The following is a 14,828-nucleotide window of genomic DNA, read 5'->3' on the forward strand; positions in this document are numbered from 1 at the left end:
TGACAGCACTTCACTGCATATGAAGATATTAGTCTGTACATGAATCAAGTAGTTGAAACATTTTTTTGATGGGTGTCTTTATTTTTTGTTGTATTGTCCTATGATTAATATTCTATTAAGTATTACAGAAACTAGATTTTAATACTTCAAAGTAAAAACTGGTCAGTGTTTGATATGGGCATTTTTGACTTGCATTCTGGTATTTTATTGAATGCAGAACACGATAGCAAGACCTAGAACTTACATAAAAATGATATTTAATACAAATTCATTTAATATTAACATTGTTGAACATTTTTTCTTCTTGTAAAATCAAGGATGATCTAATCACTTGGATTACTGGTGATTCGGGAATAAAATTAGCAATGAGAATAACACTGTGATCGTCTTCAGTAAACGAGCTTAAAATGGAATCTATGATAGTCAATTTAAAAAAGTGACTCAAAGTTCTGAGACCTTATTATACTTTGATACTCAGTAACCAGTTTTACTTAACTCACCTGGGGGGGCATAGATGTGGTACAAGAACACCTGTGATAGTCATGCTTAATCCAACACCTTCACTTCACCTTCCCCAGAAACACGTATTTACATCAGTGCCTTTGTAAGTCACCTGAGGCCTTCCCTTTTCAATATTTATGAGTACTAAAGCCATGAGCAGTAGGTTATAAGCAGAAACAAATGGCAACTCAAAGAGGGAGAGGCATCCAAAACTTGAAAATTAACCCCTAAATAAAACAAACAGAGGTACGTAATCTTTTAATAAAAATCAACTACTGTATGACAGCCATCTCTCATTATACTCTACGGAGAGATGGAAAATAGCTAAGCTTTTTATATCTTCCATTTTTCTCTTAAAGATTATGTGCTTCTTTGCCTACACATTAATGATTTCTAAAACAAAGTGGGGAAGAAAAGGCTATATACCCCAAAAAATAAGCAAGATAATTGAGCAATAAAGAAAAAAAAATAATGTCCGTTTGTCTTTATTTTTATCTAAAAAGCAAGAATTACATTTCTAATATTTAGTATACACAATGACTACAGCACATAAATGAAGTTTATAAATAACAAGATATATGTTGAGTTACCCAGAAATGTTTTACTGGCTCATGACTGTATTCCCAGCACCTTGGGAGGCTGAGGCAGGCAGATCACTTGAGCCCAGGATCTGGAGACCAACCTGGGCAAGATAATGAAAACCCATATTTATTGCAAAAACCTCAATTGCTTTTGCACCAAGCCAATACAAAAAAAAATGCTAAAATTATCTGGGTGTGGTGGCCCATGCCTGTAGTCCCAGCAACTTGGGAGGCTGAGGTGGGAAAATGGCTTCAGCCCAAGAGGCAGAGGTTTCAGTGAGCAGAGATTGCACCACTGCATTCCAGCCGGGTGATAGAGCAACACTCTGTCTCAACAACAACAACAAAAAGTACATGATCTCCTGCACATATTAGACAGCTTTCCATGTCAACTATCACAGATGGGGGAGAACCAGCTCATATTTTATAGTGCTCCAGAGAAAAATTACAGACACTTTCTAAGCATTAGTGTCAGGATAATTTTTGAATTGCTTTTTAAAAGGATAAAAGCACTTAAAATTTTTCCCACTAAAAAGTGTCATCATTCTTCATCCCATTATGTTTATTTCAGAGCATTATTCTTGCTCTAAAATCCCCTGTAATGTTTTTAAAGCATTTCATCCATTTCTATCCTATGCCCAATTAAATTTAAAAAAAAAAAATGTCAGAACTACCATCATTCTTTTGCAGAATGTTTCCAATCAGAGCCTTTCTGGATACATCCATAAAGGTACTGGCAGAGGATAGTGGTAAAACTGTTATTCTCCCAAAGCAATGATGAGGCTCTGGTTTTCAAATTAAAAATAAGAAAGAGGCTGGGCACAGTGGCTCATGCCTGTAATCCCAGTAATTGGGGATGCCAAAGCAGGCGAATCAGGAAGTCAGGCGTTCCAGACCAGCCTGGCCAACATGGCAAAACCCCATCTCTACTAAAAATACAAAAATTATCTGGACGTGTTGGCGGGCACCTGTAATCCCAGCTACTCGAGAGGCTGAAGCAAAAGAACTGCTTGAAACCAGGAAGCAGAGGTTTCAGTGAGCTGAGATTGTGCCACTGCACTCCAGCCTGGACAACAAGAACAAGACTCTGCCTTGAAAAAAAGAAGAAGAAACATACCAATTAGGTGGCTATGTTTTCAGATCCTTGACAGACTCTTTTTAGATGTATCCTGTTTTTCAAATAGATACTCAAAAAACTACTTTCAACAAATATCTATTGAACATTGTTTTCTTCATCTTTTTTTTTTTTTTTTTTTTCCCTGAGACAGAGTCCTGGTCTGTCGCTCAGGCTGGAGCGCAGTGGCACAATCTTGGCTCACTGTAACCTCCACCTCCCAGGTTCAAGTGATTCTCCTGCCTCAGCCTTTCTAGTAGCTGGGATGATAGGCAAGCACCACCACGCCTGGCTAATTTTTGTATTTTTAGTAGTGACGGGGTTTTGGCATGTTAGTCAGGCTGGTCTTGAACTAATGGCCTCGTGATCTGCCCACCTCAGCCTCCCAAAGTGCGGGGAGAACATTTTTCTACATGCTATGTATCCTGGAGAAAATGGTGTGAATATGTACAAAATTTAAACCCTGCCTCTCTAGACATAAAATATCTGATATTTTTAAGTATTTTGTAATTTTTAAAATTTTATCCATGGCAGGAGAATTTCTTATTTGTCACGGTCTTTCAGAAAGACAGTCAATGGCTTAGATGCCCTAAACCTAGCAAGCATAGTTCTAGGCATTTATTTCCAAGTTGATTTGTCTGGTTGTAACTTCTTTAATTATTACCCAGATACTGAATTTAAACACATAATTGAAAGTGTTTATGACATTCAGAGACTGTAAGTGTTTCATTTTATTTCACAAAATTTCTTGTTGGGTATCAAATAGGTCTAAACAGAAGTTAGCTCTGTGATGACACTAAAATGCATCTCAAGTTTAAAAAAAACCAACACTGTGCTTACAAGCTATTTTGCTGCTTCCTGTTTTAGCTGAACAACATAAAAGAGAGGTGGAAAAGAAAGATGAATTCCTTGCATGGTAGAACACAAGCTGACGGCCCGGGAAGATTCATTCCAACCCTCTGTTCTACCAGATCTGAATCGATTCTACTCTCCGGTGGTCACCTCCATCCTTTAACTCTGGGGCATGCAAAGGTGAAGACAGAAGAAAACAAAAGAAAAAGAAAATATGCGACAAGGAGACAGAAAAGAAAGAGAGGTGTGCTCTGTAGGAACTGGCATTTCCTTAGAAGTGGAACAACAAAATTCAAACACAACCATGCCCCTCCTTCCCCTAACCCTTCCCTTTGGAAGCACACCGCCTCCTCTGAGCCGTGTACTGAGATCTTTAACAGTGCTGTGCCCGCTTTCCTGGCCTTGTTCCTCTTACGGCTCTCCTCTCATCCTTGACTAATGAGAATCAGCTGACAAACTCTGTGTCTTAGAGACTTACATGCTTCACTCGTTTTTAGCATTGGGCATGAGATCCAAGGGAGTGACAATCACAGAGCATAGTAAGAAACACACGTTTATTCTTACGGGCTCTCAGATTGACTGTAAGGTGCATTTACCTTGGATGATTTGATTTGTGGGGGGTGTGCACGTGGACGTGTGTGTGTTGTGTGAGAATTGTATTACCACTAAAACTCTCTGGAATACAGTAAGGCCAATTTGGATCTAACACTTCGGTTAGTTGGTTGCTTTTATTCCATTTTTTCTCCATAAAAATAAATGAGTATTTTATTTTATAATTTCTGTTTAGGTACCATTGCTGACGGTTATTTAAAAAAATTTCAAGCTTAAAAACAGGGAGAAAAAGGTGATTACCAACAAATTGTTCAGAACACATGTTTTTTAGCATTGCTTATTAGCATTTATTCCGTATTTAGTGTTCACTGAGATTATAGCAATAGTCTCCTGCTTCTCAGCAGACTGCATCGTCACCTCCCTGAAAAAATTATATATACATGTATAATCTATATAATATATATACTATAAATATAGTACCTATACTATTATATATAAAATATATGCATGTTTATATAGAGAGAAAATATATATTTTATATATAATTTTATATATATCTATATACATATATAGATATATATATGTACACCATATAGAGGTGTATATTTTTATTCCTAAGGGCTCTCAGATTGACTGTAGGATTCATTTAGCTTGGATGATTTTATTTTTGGGGTGTGTGTGTGTGTGTGTGTGTGTGTGCATGTGGACATGGACGTGTTGTGTAAGAATTGTATTACCACTCTCTTGAATACGGTAAGACCAATTAGATTTAACACTTTGGTTAGTTGGTTGATATTATTCTATTTTTTCTCCATAAAAATAAATGATTATCATGGAAAACTGAAACTATCTACAGGTATCTCTATGTGTGTGTGTGTGTGTGTGTGTGTGTGTGTGTGTGTATAAAGCACATATATATTAGATGAAAACTCATCAGTTCCTACCCTTAAAGGTGTACCTACATCTGTATCCAGATCAGATTTTTCAGCTTTCTCTCTTCTCTTCCATCACAATGATGATTCCTCCTCCACCTATAAATTATTCCCTACCTGTGGTCTAAGTCCCACAGTAACCTCTCTGAAATTGTCACATATTCATTTATTTCTATCTTTTCTCCTTACTGCCTTTATCCCAGAAGCATTTAAATACTATCAAATGTCTCCTGCGTTGCAAATAATTAACTTCACCCTCCTCAGATACCCACTAGCTATTGCCTATTCTCCTCCCACCTAAAAACTGGGCTCCTTCTAAGAGCTGTCAATCTGTTCTGTCGTCTCTTGGTCAATTTCCATTGACTTCTCAAGTCCGGCTTCTGCCTTCATCATGCCACTGACACTCCTCTCATATGTCAAATGCAGGATTTGACAATGTTCACCGCTCACTTCCCTTAAAAAAACAAATCCCCTTCAGCCAAGCACGGTGGCTTATGCCGGTAATCTCAGCACTTTGGGAGGCCAAGGCGGGTGGATCACGAGGTCAAGAGATTGAGATCATCCTGGCCAACATGGTGAAACCACGTCTCTACTAAAAATACAAAAATTAGTTGGGCATGGTGGCACACACCTGTAGTTCCAGGTACTCAGGAGACTGAGGCAGGAGAATAGCTTGAACCCGGGAGGCAGAGGTTGAGTGAGCAGAGATCATGCCACTGCATTCCAGCCTGGGAGGCAGAGTGAGACTCCATCTCCAATTAAAAAAAAAGCAATCCTCTTCCTGTGGCTTCTGGATCAGGTCACCAGGCTATTCTAGGTTGTATTCCCTGTGTTAACATACTTCTTTTTATACATATATGGATATTCATATTATTGTATTTTAGGTTCAGGGGTACATGTAAAGAACATGCAGAATTGTTGCACAGGTACATACATGGAATTGTGGTTTGCTGCCTCCATCCCCATCACCTATATCAGGCATTTCTCCCCATGTTATCCCTCTCCAACTCCCTGCCCACCACCATCCCTCCTCTAATCCCCCCACACAGACCTCAGTGTGTGATGCTCTCCTATCTGTGTCCATGTGTTCTCATTGTTCAACACCCGCCTATGAATGAGAATATATGGTGTTTGATTTTCTGTTCTTGTGTCAGTTTGCTGAGAATGATGGTTTCCAGATTCATCCATGTCCCTACAAAGGAAACGAACTCATCGTTTTTTATGGCTACATAGTATTTCATGGTGTATATGTGCCACATTTTTCCTGTCCAGTCTATCATCGATGGGCATTTGGGTTGGTTCCAAGTCTTTGCTATTGTAAATAGTGCTGCAATGAACATACATGTGCATGTGTCCTTACAGTAGAACGATTTATAATCCTTTGGATATATACCCAGTAATGGGATTGCTGGGTCAAATAGAATTTCTATTTCTAGGTCCTTGAGGAATCACCACACTGTCTTCCACAATGGTTGAACTAATTTATGCTCTCACCAACAGTGTAAAAGTGTTCCTATTTCTCCACAACCTCTCCAGCATCTGTTGTCTCCAGATTTTTTAATGATTGCTATTCTAAGTGGCATGAGATGGTATCTCAATGTAGTTTTGATTTGCATTTCTCTAATGACCAGTGATGATGAGCATTTTTTCATGTTTCTTGGCCTCATATGTGTCTTCTTTTGAAAAGTGTCTGTTCGTATCCTTTGCCCACTTTTGAATGGGTTTGTTTCTTGTAAATCTGTTTTAGTTCTTTGTAGATTCTGGATATAAGTCTTTTGTCAGATGGGTAGATTGCAAAAGTTTTTGTCCCATTCTGTCGGTTGCTGGTTCACTCTAATGATTGTTTCTTTTGCTGTGCAGAAGCTCTGGAGTTTAATTAGATCTCATTTGTCTATTTTTGCTTTTGTTACCGATGTTTTTGGTGTTTTAGTCATGAAGTCCTTGTCTATGCATATGTCCTGAATGGTATTGCCTATATTTTCTTCTAGGGTTTTTATGGTGTTAGGTCTTATGTTTAAGTCTTTAATCCACCTGGAGTTAATTTTAGTGTAAGGTGTCAGGAAGGGATCCAGTTTCTGCTTTCTGCACATGGCTCGCCAGTTTTCCCAACACCATTTATTAAACAAGGAATCCTTTCCCTATTGCCTGTTTTTGTCAGGTTTGTCAAAGATCAGATGGTTGTAGATGTGTGATGTTGCTTCCGAGGCCTCTGTTCTGTTCCATTGGTCTATGTCTCTGTTTTGATACCAGTACCATGCTGTTTTGATTACTGTAGCCTTTTAGTATAGTTTGAAGTCAGGCATCATGATGCATCCAACTTTGTTATTTTTGCTTAGTATTGTCCTGGCTATGCGGGCTCTCTTTTGGTTTGATATAAAGTTTAAAGTGGTTTTTTACCAGTTCTGTGAAGAAGGTCATTGGTAGCTTGATTGGCATAGCATTGAATCTATAAATTATTTGGGGCAGTATGGCCATTTTCATGATATTGATTCTTCCTAACCATGAACATGGAATGTTTCTTCACCTGTTTGCCTCCTCTCTTATTTCATTGAGCAGTGCTTTGTAGTTCTCCTTGGAGAGGTCCCTTACATCCTTTGTTAGTTGTATTCCTAGGTATTTTATTCTCTTTGTAGCAATTGTGAATGGCTGTTTGTTCTTGCGTTGGCTCTCTTTAAGTCTGTTATTGGTGTATAGGAATGCTTGTGATTTTTGCACATTGATTTTGTATCCTGAAACTTCACTGAAGTTGCTTATCAGTTTCAGGAGATTTGGGACTGAGATGACAGGATCTAAATATACAATCATGTCATCTGCAAATAGAGACAGTTTGACTTCCTCCTTTCCTAACTGAATACATTTTATTTCTTTTTCTTGCCTGATTGCTCTGGCTAGAAATTCCAGTACTATATTGAATAGGAGTGGTGAGAGAGGGCATCCTTGTCAAGTGCCAGATTTCAAAGGGAATGCTTCCAGTTTTTGCCCATTCAGTATGATACTGGCTGTGGATTTGTCGTAAATAGCGTTTATTATTTTGAGATACATTCCATCGATACCTAGTTTCTTGAGAGTTTTTAGCATAAAGGGCTGTTGAATTTTGTCAAAGGCTTTCTCTGCATCTATTGAGATAATCACGTGGTTGTTGTCTTTGGTTCTGTTTATGTGATGAATACTTCTAAGTCTCCTCCTTTTTCTAGTTACCTGAATGGTCACCAGTTCTCAGGGTCCTTCTCTCAGCCTCTTGCTTTATGCCTTTCCCTGGTTCTCCTGAGAACCTCATTCATTCTTGTCTTTTCAGACCAACTCTGTGCTAATGGTCCTAAGAGCTCAGTAGGAGACTTAGAAATACATCATCACCTCCCATTTTCTCCCTTTATTTGCAGCTCATAGAATTTCAAAAATCGAAACAACACAATGAAAAAAGGAATTAAAAAAATTATTTCTCACACCATAGGTTTGGTGCCAACTTTGAAGTTGTTTTATTTCCCCAAAACTTTGTAGTATTTATGCATCTAAACATTGCATTACAGGCTTTGGTTGTGAAGATCTTGATAAAAGCAGAATTCTCTGCACAGAATTTGTTTTTAAACTGGAGATTAAATTCTCAACAAACTACTTGTTATGCATTTAGTAATATAACAAGGTGGCTTGGATAATGTTAACTTTGAGTTAAATTATTAAATGTGGAATCTGGTTAATGAGTGTGTAGGGACACATTATCTAGCATAAGTTTCAGTTTTCCATAATAAAAAAATTGTTTTTCATTTCTACCCTCATAGTGCTTACATGCTACTTTACAAAATAATCACAAAATACTCAATTCAAGGGAATTGAACCAAAAATTAACCTAATCCCCTCACCTTTCCATAGGACTAGAGAAACGAAGTGACTTTTTCATATTTCCTAGTTTCTAACACAAAAATACTGATGAAAATGACAGCATGTAGACCCATGTAGTACATATGAAATTCAAAGAGCTGACTGTGTATTGAGCCCTTTCCAAGGGTCAAGAGAGTTGAGATGAACCACTGGTGCAAAATTTATACTATACCCTTTGAACCAGTGAACAAGCTAGAATAATGTAGACCATTTAGGGCAGACATCTTTAAGATTCACTGTAAAAACAGCAGAGAACGGAGCACACCGCAAAAGCCTTCCATGCCTGAAAACACGTATCTCTGAATTGGCTTTGAAAAGGTGACAGCTTTGGGTTTTGTGCTTTGAGGAACACCTCGTTTAAAAATGAAGGTGCCGGCATGTGCACTGAACACCTTCCCAAATGGTGCCTGCTTGAGTATCTTAAACATTCGTATCGGCATCAGTGCCTACAGTGGCCTGAACGGTGGCACCCAAAAAGATGCAAATCCAGTATTCTCTGTCTGGGTTCTCGGTGCAATCACAGGTTCTGGGATCTCAATGCAACCACCTGTGTCCTTTTAGGAAAGAGTCTGAGTTTGGAGACAGACACACAAAGGAGAGACACACATATGAGGAATAGGTGACCCGAAGATGTAGCATGGAGAGACACAGCCACACGCCAAGGAACAGCTGCAGCCACCAGAAGCTAGAAAAAGAAAGGATCACATTCCTCCCGAGGGCCTCTGGGGAGTAAGGCTCTGCCGATACCTTGATTTCAGACTTACGGTCTCCAGAATTGGAGGAGAGAAGTAATTTCTGTTGTTTTTAGTGACCTAGTGTGTGCTGATGTGTTCCGGCAGCCCTGGAAAACTAACACAGCGCTACATTTCCTTCCTTCTGTTAAAGCTCCTCAACTATACAACATGCTACTGGCCACTACCTTAGCGCTGAAGAGAATTTGTGTCTCTAATAGCACGATGACAGACTTTAAGAGAATTCCTTCCAGAACTTACTTGCGTAAAGTAAAGATTCAGTCTTCGAGTTTTCAATTATTTATCCCGTGACACTATGCGAAGGTCCCTTACTATTCACTGCATGAGCCTCAGTGTGGGAGGGATGTGGAGTGAGTGCTTAACACCTGTAGAGAGAGCAGGGCTCACTTGAACACTTACTGATCCATATCATGAGCAAAGCGGTGTGCTGTCACTGCTGCTGTCATGGGCACGGCTGAAGACTGGTCCGATGACTGTCCGCAGCTCAGAAGGATGCTTAATGGCGTTTTGAAACAGGACTGCCTCTATCGTTTGCAGGGACCTGTGAAAAATATAAAGGTAGGACTTCTTGTTCAAAAATTATCCAGAATATAAAACAGCAGAGAATTGCGTCAAGTACGGGGCTCTTCTGAGAATGGGACCCTGTGCAACTGAATAGATCAGGTGTCCATGGAACCAGCTGTGCTTGGACATATTCAATTCAAGGAGAGACATATCCAGTTCAGGGAAAAACCTTCAGAGATAACTCTTCCAGTAAAAAATAAAAAATAAAAATAAAAAGAGATGGGGGTGGGGAGTGGAGCAAGCTTCCCCTATATCAGTGTGGCAGAGACGCAGGGGCAGAATATCCTGGCAGCTGATGAAAGACAGAACCTCTCAGAGCAGACGGAGAGGCAACAAGCCACAGTACATCTCCCAAATAATTAGAGATGGCGATGGGAAATAAATGAAACTGAAACTCAGCCTGGTGATGGGTATCAGAGGAAAGAAGAGCGCCTTAGCAATGTAATTAACAAAGGCTCCAATCTAATCTTAAGCAAGCGTATTTATTAACAAGCTAAATACAGATAGATATTAGTACACAGTAACAATAGCAAACACATTAATATGTATATATTAACATATTGAAATTTATTGACATATACATGTGTATCTATCTTCTAGCCATTTTCTCCTTATTATCTTTATCCCAAAGCAATTAAATACTGTCAAATACTATATAGGTGTATACTACCATTTCATATATATTTGTATGTAATACTATTTATGTAACCTATTTAATATTTTATAAAGTTATATATAAATTATCTCATACAATATATGATTATACATGCAATACATGTGTATTTTACAGTATGGAGGGACCTCATAGAAGCACTGAAGGAAACATTTAGACCAATGCATTTTTTTTAACTTATATCTTAGGTCTAGGGGTACAAGTGAAGCTTTGTTACTCAGGTAAAAACGTGTCATGGGGGTTTGTTGTACAGATGATTTCATTACCTGGGTGCTAAGCCCAGTATTCAATAATGATCTTTTCTGCTCCTCTCCCTCCTCCTACCCTCCATCCTCAGGTAATCCTCAGTGTCTATTGTTTCTTTCTTTGATTTTTGGGTTATCTCTCTCTTTTTTTTTTTTTTTTCTTTTTTTGAGACACAGTTTTACTCTGTCACCCAGGCTGGAGTGCAATGGCACAATCTGGGCTCACTGCAGCCTCCACCTCCCAGGTTTAAGTCATCCTGGCACCTGAGTCTCCTGAGTAGCTGGGATTACAGGCGCGCACCCACCACCTGCCTGGCTAATTTTTGTATTTTTAGTAGAGACAGGTTTTCACCATGTTAACCAGGATGGTCTCGATATCCTGACCTCGTGATCTACCTGCCTCAGCCTCTCAAAGTGCTGCGATGACAGGCATGAGCCACTGTGCCCAGCCATTTTTTCCTTGTGTTTATAAGTTCTCATCATTTAGTTCCCACTTATAAGTGAGAACATGCAGTAGTTGGTTATGTGTTCCTATGTTAGTTTGCTAAGGGTAATAGCCTTCAGCTCCACCCATGTTCTCTCAAAAGACAGGATTTCATTTTTTATGGCTCTATAGTGTTTTGTGGTATATATATGTACATATACCATATTTTTCTTTATGCAGTCTGTCACTGATGGGCATTTAGGTGGATTTCATGTCTTTGCTATTGTGAATAGTGCTGCAATAAACATTCATGTGCCTGTGTCTTTATGGTAGAATGACTGTTATTTCTCTGGGTATATATCCAGTAATAGGATTGCTGGGTCAAATGGTGCTTCTGTTTTCACATCTTTGAGGAATCGCCATACTGATTTCCACAATGGTTGAACTACTTTACCCTCCCACCAACAGTGTATATGTGTTCCATTTTCTCCACAACCTTGCCAGCATCTGTTTTCTTATTATTATTATTTTTTCGTAATAGCCATTCTGACTGGGTTAGATGGTATCTCATTGTAGTTTTGATTTGCCTCTTTTTAGTGATCAATGATACTGAACTTTCATTCATGTGCTTGTTGGCTGCATGTATGTTTTCTTTTGAGAAGTGTACATTCATGCCCTTTGCCCACTTTTTCATGGGGTTGTCAGTTTTTGTCTTGTAAATTTGTTTAAGTTCCTTACTGATGCTGGATATTAGACCTTTGTCAGATGTCGAGTGTGCAAGTTTAATTAGATCCCACTTAATTTTTGCTTTCAGTTGCAGTTGCTTTTGGTGTCTTTGTCATGAAATCTTTGCTTGTTCTTATGTCTAGGATGGTATTGCTAGGTTGTCTTCTAGGGTTTTGATAGTTTTGAGTTTTACATTTAAGTCTTTCATCTATCTCGAGTTGATTTTTATGTACGGTCTAAGGAAGGGGTCCAGCTTCAATCTTCTGCATGTGGCTAGCCAGTTATCTCAGCACCATTTATTCAATAGAAAGTCTTTTTCCTATTGCTTGTTTTTGTCAGCTTTGTCAAAAATCAGAGGGTCATAGATGTGCAGCCTTATTTCTGGGCTCTCTGTTCTGTTCTGTATGTGCCTGTTTTTATACCAGTATCATGCTGTTTTGGTTACTGCAGCCTTTGCAGTAGAGTTTGAAGTTGGGTAACATACTTCCAGCTTTGTTCTTTTATCTTAGGACTGCCCTGGCTATTTAGGCTCTTTTTCAGTTTCATATCAGTTTTAAAATAGTTTTTTCTAGTTCTGTGAAGAATGTCACTGGTAGTTTGATACAAATAGCATTGAATCTGTAAATCGCTTTGGAGAGGATACCGATTTTAATGACATTGATTCTTTGTATCCACTAGCATGATATGTTTTTTCCATTTGTTTGTGTCTTCTCCGATTTCTTTGAGCAGTGTTTTGTAATTCTCTCTGTAATTTGTAATTGAACAGTATTGTGCACTTCTTTTCACCTCCCGAGTTAGTTGTATTCCTAGTCATTTTATTTTTTCTGTGGTCATTGTGAATGGGGTTGTCTTTTTGATTTGGCTCTAGATTTGACTGTTGCTGGTATATAGGAATGCTGTTGATTTTAGTACATTGATTTTGTACCCTCAGACTTTGCTGAAGTTGTTTATCAGCTGGAGGAGCTTTCCGGCCAGGACTATGATGTTTTCTAGATATAGAATCATGTCCTCTATGAATAGATATTTTGACAGCCTCTCTTCCTTTTTGAATACCCTTTATTTCTTTCTCTTGCCTGATTGGTCTGGCTAGAACTTCCAACACTATGTTGAATAGAAGTGGTGAGAGAGGGCACTCCTCTTGTCTTGTGCTGGTTTTCAAGGGGAATGCTTCCAACTTTTACCCATTCAGGATAATGTTGGCCGTTGGTTTGTTATAGATGACTCTTATTATGTTGAGGTATGTTCTTGCACTATCTAGCTCTGCATTATGTTTATGGAGAGTTTTTAAAATGAAGGGTGTTGAATTTTATCAAAAGCCTTTTCTACATCTATTGAGATAATCATGGGGTTTTTGCCTTTCGTTCTGTTAATGTAATGAATCGCATGTATTGATTTGCCTATGTGGAACCAGACTTGCATCCTGAAGATGAAGCCTACTTGATCCTGGTGGATAAGCTTTTGATGTGCTGCTGGATTTGGTTTGCCAGTATTTTATCGAGGATTTTTGCATCAGTGTTCAGCAAGGATATCGGTCTGAAATTTTCTTTTTTTGTTATGTCTCTGCCAGGTTTCGGTATGAAGATGATGCTGACTTCATATAATGACTTGGGAAGGGGTCCCCCCTCCTCAGTTTTTTTGGAATCGTTTCTGTAGGAATGGTACCAGCTCTTTTTTGTACATCTGATAGAATTCAGCTGTGAACCTGTCTTGTCCTGGGCTTTTTTTGGATAGTAGACTGTTTATTACTGATTCTGTTTCAGAGCCTGTTATTGGTCTGTTCAGGGAACGAATTTTTTCCTGGCTCAGTCCTGAGAGGGTGTATGTGTTTAGGAATTTAGCCATCTCATCTAAGTTTTCCAGCTTTTGTATCTTATATGTAATTCTATGTTATATGTATAGGATATTAAGGAAGGACCTGATAGAAACACTAAAGGAAGCATTCAAACCATCGGATTTAAAAAAAAAAAAAATTTAAGACAGTGTCTTGTTCTGTCCCCCAGGATGACTGCAGTGGCACAATCACAGCTCACTGTAGCCTCAACCTCCCTGGTTCAATCAACCTTCCCACTTCAGCCTCTCAAGTAGCTAGGACTATAGGCATGCACCAGCACACCTGGCTAATTTTTATTTTATTTTATTTTTTTGTAGAGGTGGGATCTTATTACGTTGCCCAATCTGGTCTTGAACTCTTTTTTTTTTTTAAATTGCATTTTAGGTTTTGGGGTACATGTGATGAACATGTACAAGATTGTTGCATAGGTACACACTTGGCAGTGTGGTTTGCTGCCTTCCGTCCCCTCACCTTTATCTGTCATTTCTCCCCATGCTATCTCTTCCCACCTCCCCACCCCCCGCCCCTCCCCCATTTCCCCACAACAGACCCCAGTGTGTAGTGCTCCCCTCCCTGTGTCCATGTGTTCTCATTGTTCAACACCCACCTATGAGTGAGAATATACAGTGTTTGATTTTCTGCTCTTGTGTCAGTTTGCTGAGAATGATGGTTTCCAGGTTCATCCATGTCCCTACAAAGGACGTGAACTCATCGTTTTTGATCACTGCGTAATATTCCATAGTGTATATGTACCACATTTTCCCTATCCAGTCTATCATCGATGGGCATTTGGGTTGGTTCCAGGTCTTTGCTATTGTAAACAGTGCTGCAATGAACATTCGTGTGCACGTGTCCTTGTAGTAGAATGATTTATAATCCTTTGGATATATACCCAGTAATGGGATTGCTGGGTCAAATGGGATTTCTATTTTTAGGTCCTTGAGGAATCGCCACACTGTCTTCCACAATGGTTGAATTAAATTACATTCCCACCAACAGTGTAAAAGTGTTCCTATTTCTCCACATCCTCTCCACATCTGTTGTTTCCCGATTTTTTAATGATCACCATTCTAACTGGTGTGAGATGGTATCTCAATGTGGTTTTGATTTGCATTTCTCTGATGACCAGTGGTGATGAGCATTTTTTCATATGTTTGTTGGCCTCCTGTATGTCTTCTTTTGTAAAGTATCTGTTCATATCCTTT

At 38.9% G+C, this 14,828-nt stretch overlaps 1 long non-coding RNA gene across 1 annotated transcript in view; it reads right to left on the minus strand.

The window, feature by feature from the left end:
• Nucleotides 1–514: 514 nt before the first annotated feature.
• The window catches only part of LOC120364965 (uncharacterized), a 44,236-nt gene continuing 29,922 nt past the window's right edge, over nucleotides 515–14,828 (minus strand). Inside the window, exons 2-3 of the long non-coding RNA XR_005580042.2 lie at nucleotides 9,560–9,701; nucleotides 515–728 (exon numbers count right to left, since the gene is read on the minus strand). This is a non-coding gene — a long non-coding RNA (uncharacterized LOC120364965). The remainder of the gene's footprint in view (nucleotides 729–9,559; nucleotides 9,702–14,828) is intronic.

This window comes from Saimiri boliviensis, chromosome 1 (genome assembly GCF_048565385.1).
Source record: "Saimiri boliviensis isolate mSaiBol1 chromosome 1, mSaiBol1.pri, whole genome shotgun sequence".
In the NCBI taxonomy this organism is placed as follows: Eukaryota; Metazoa; Chordata; class Mammalia; order Primates; family Cebidae; genus Saimiri; species Saimiri boliviensis.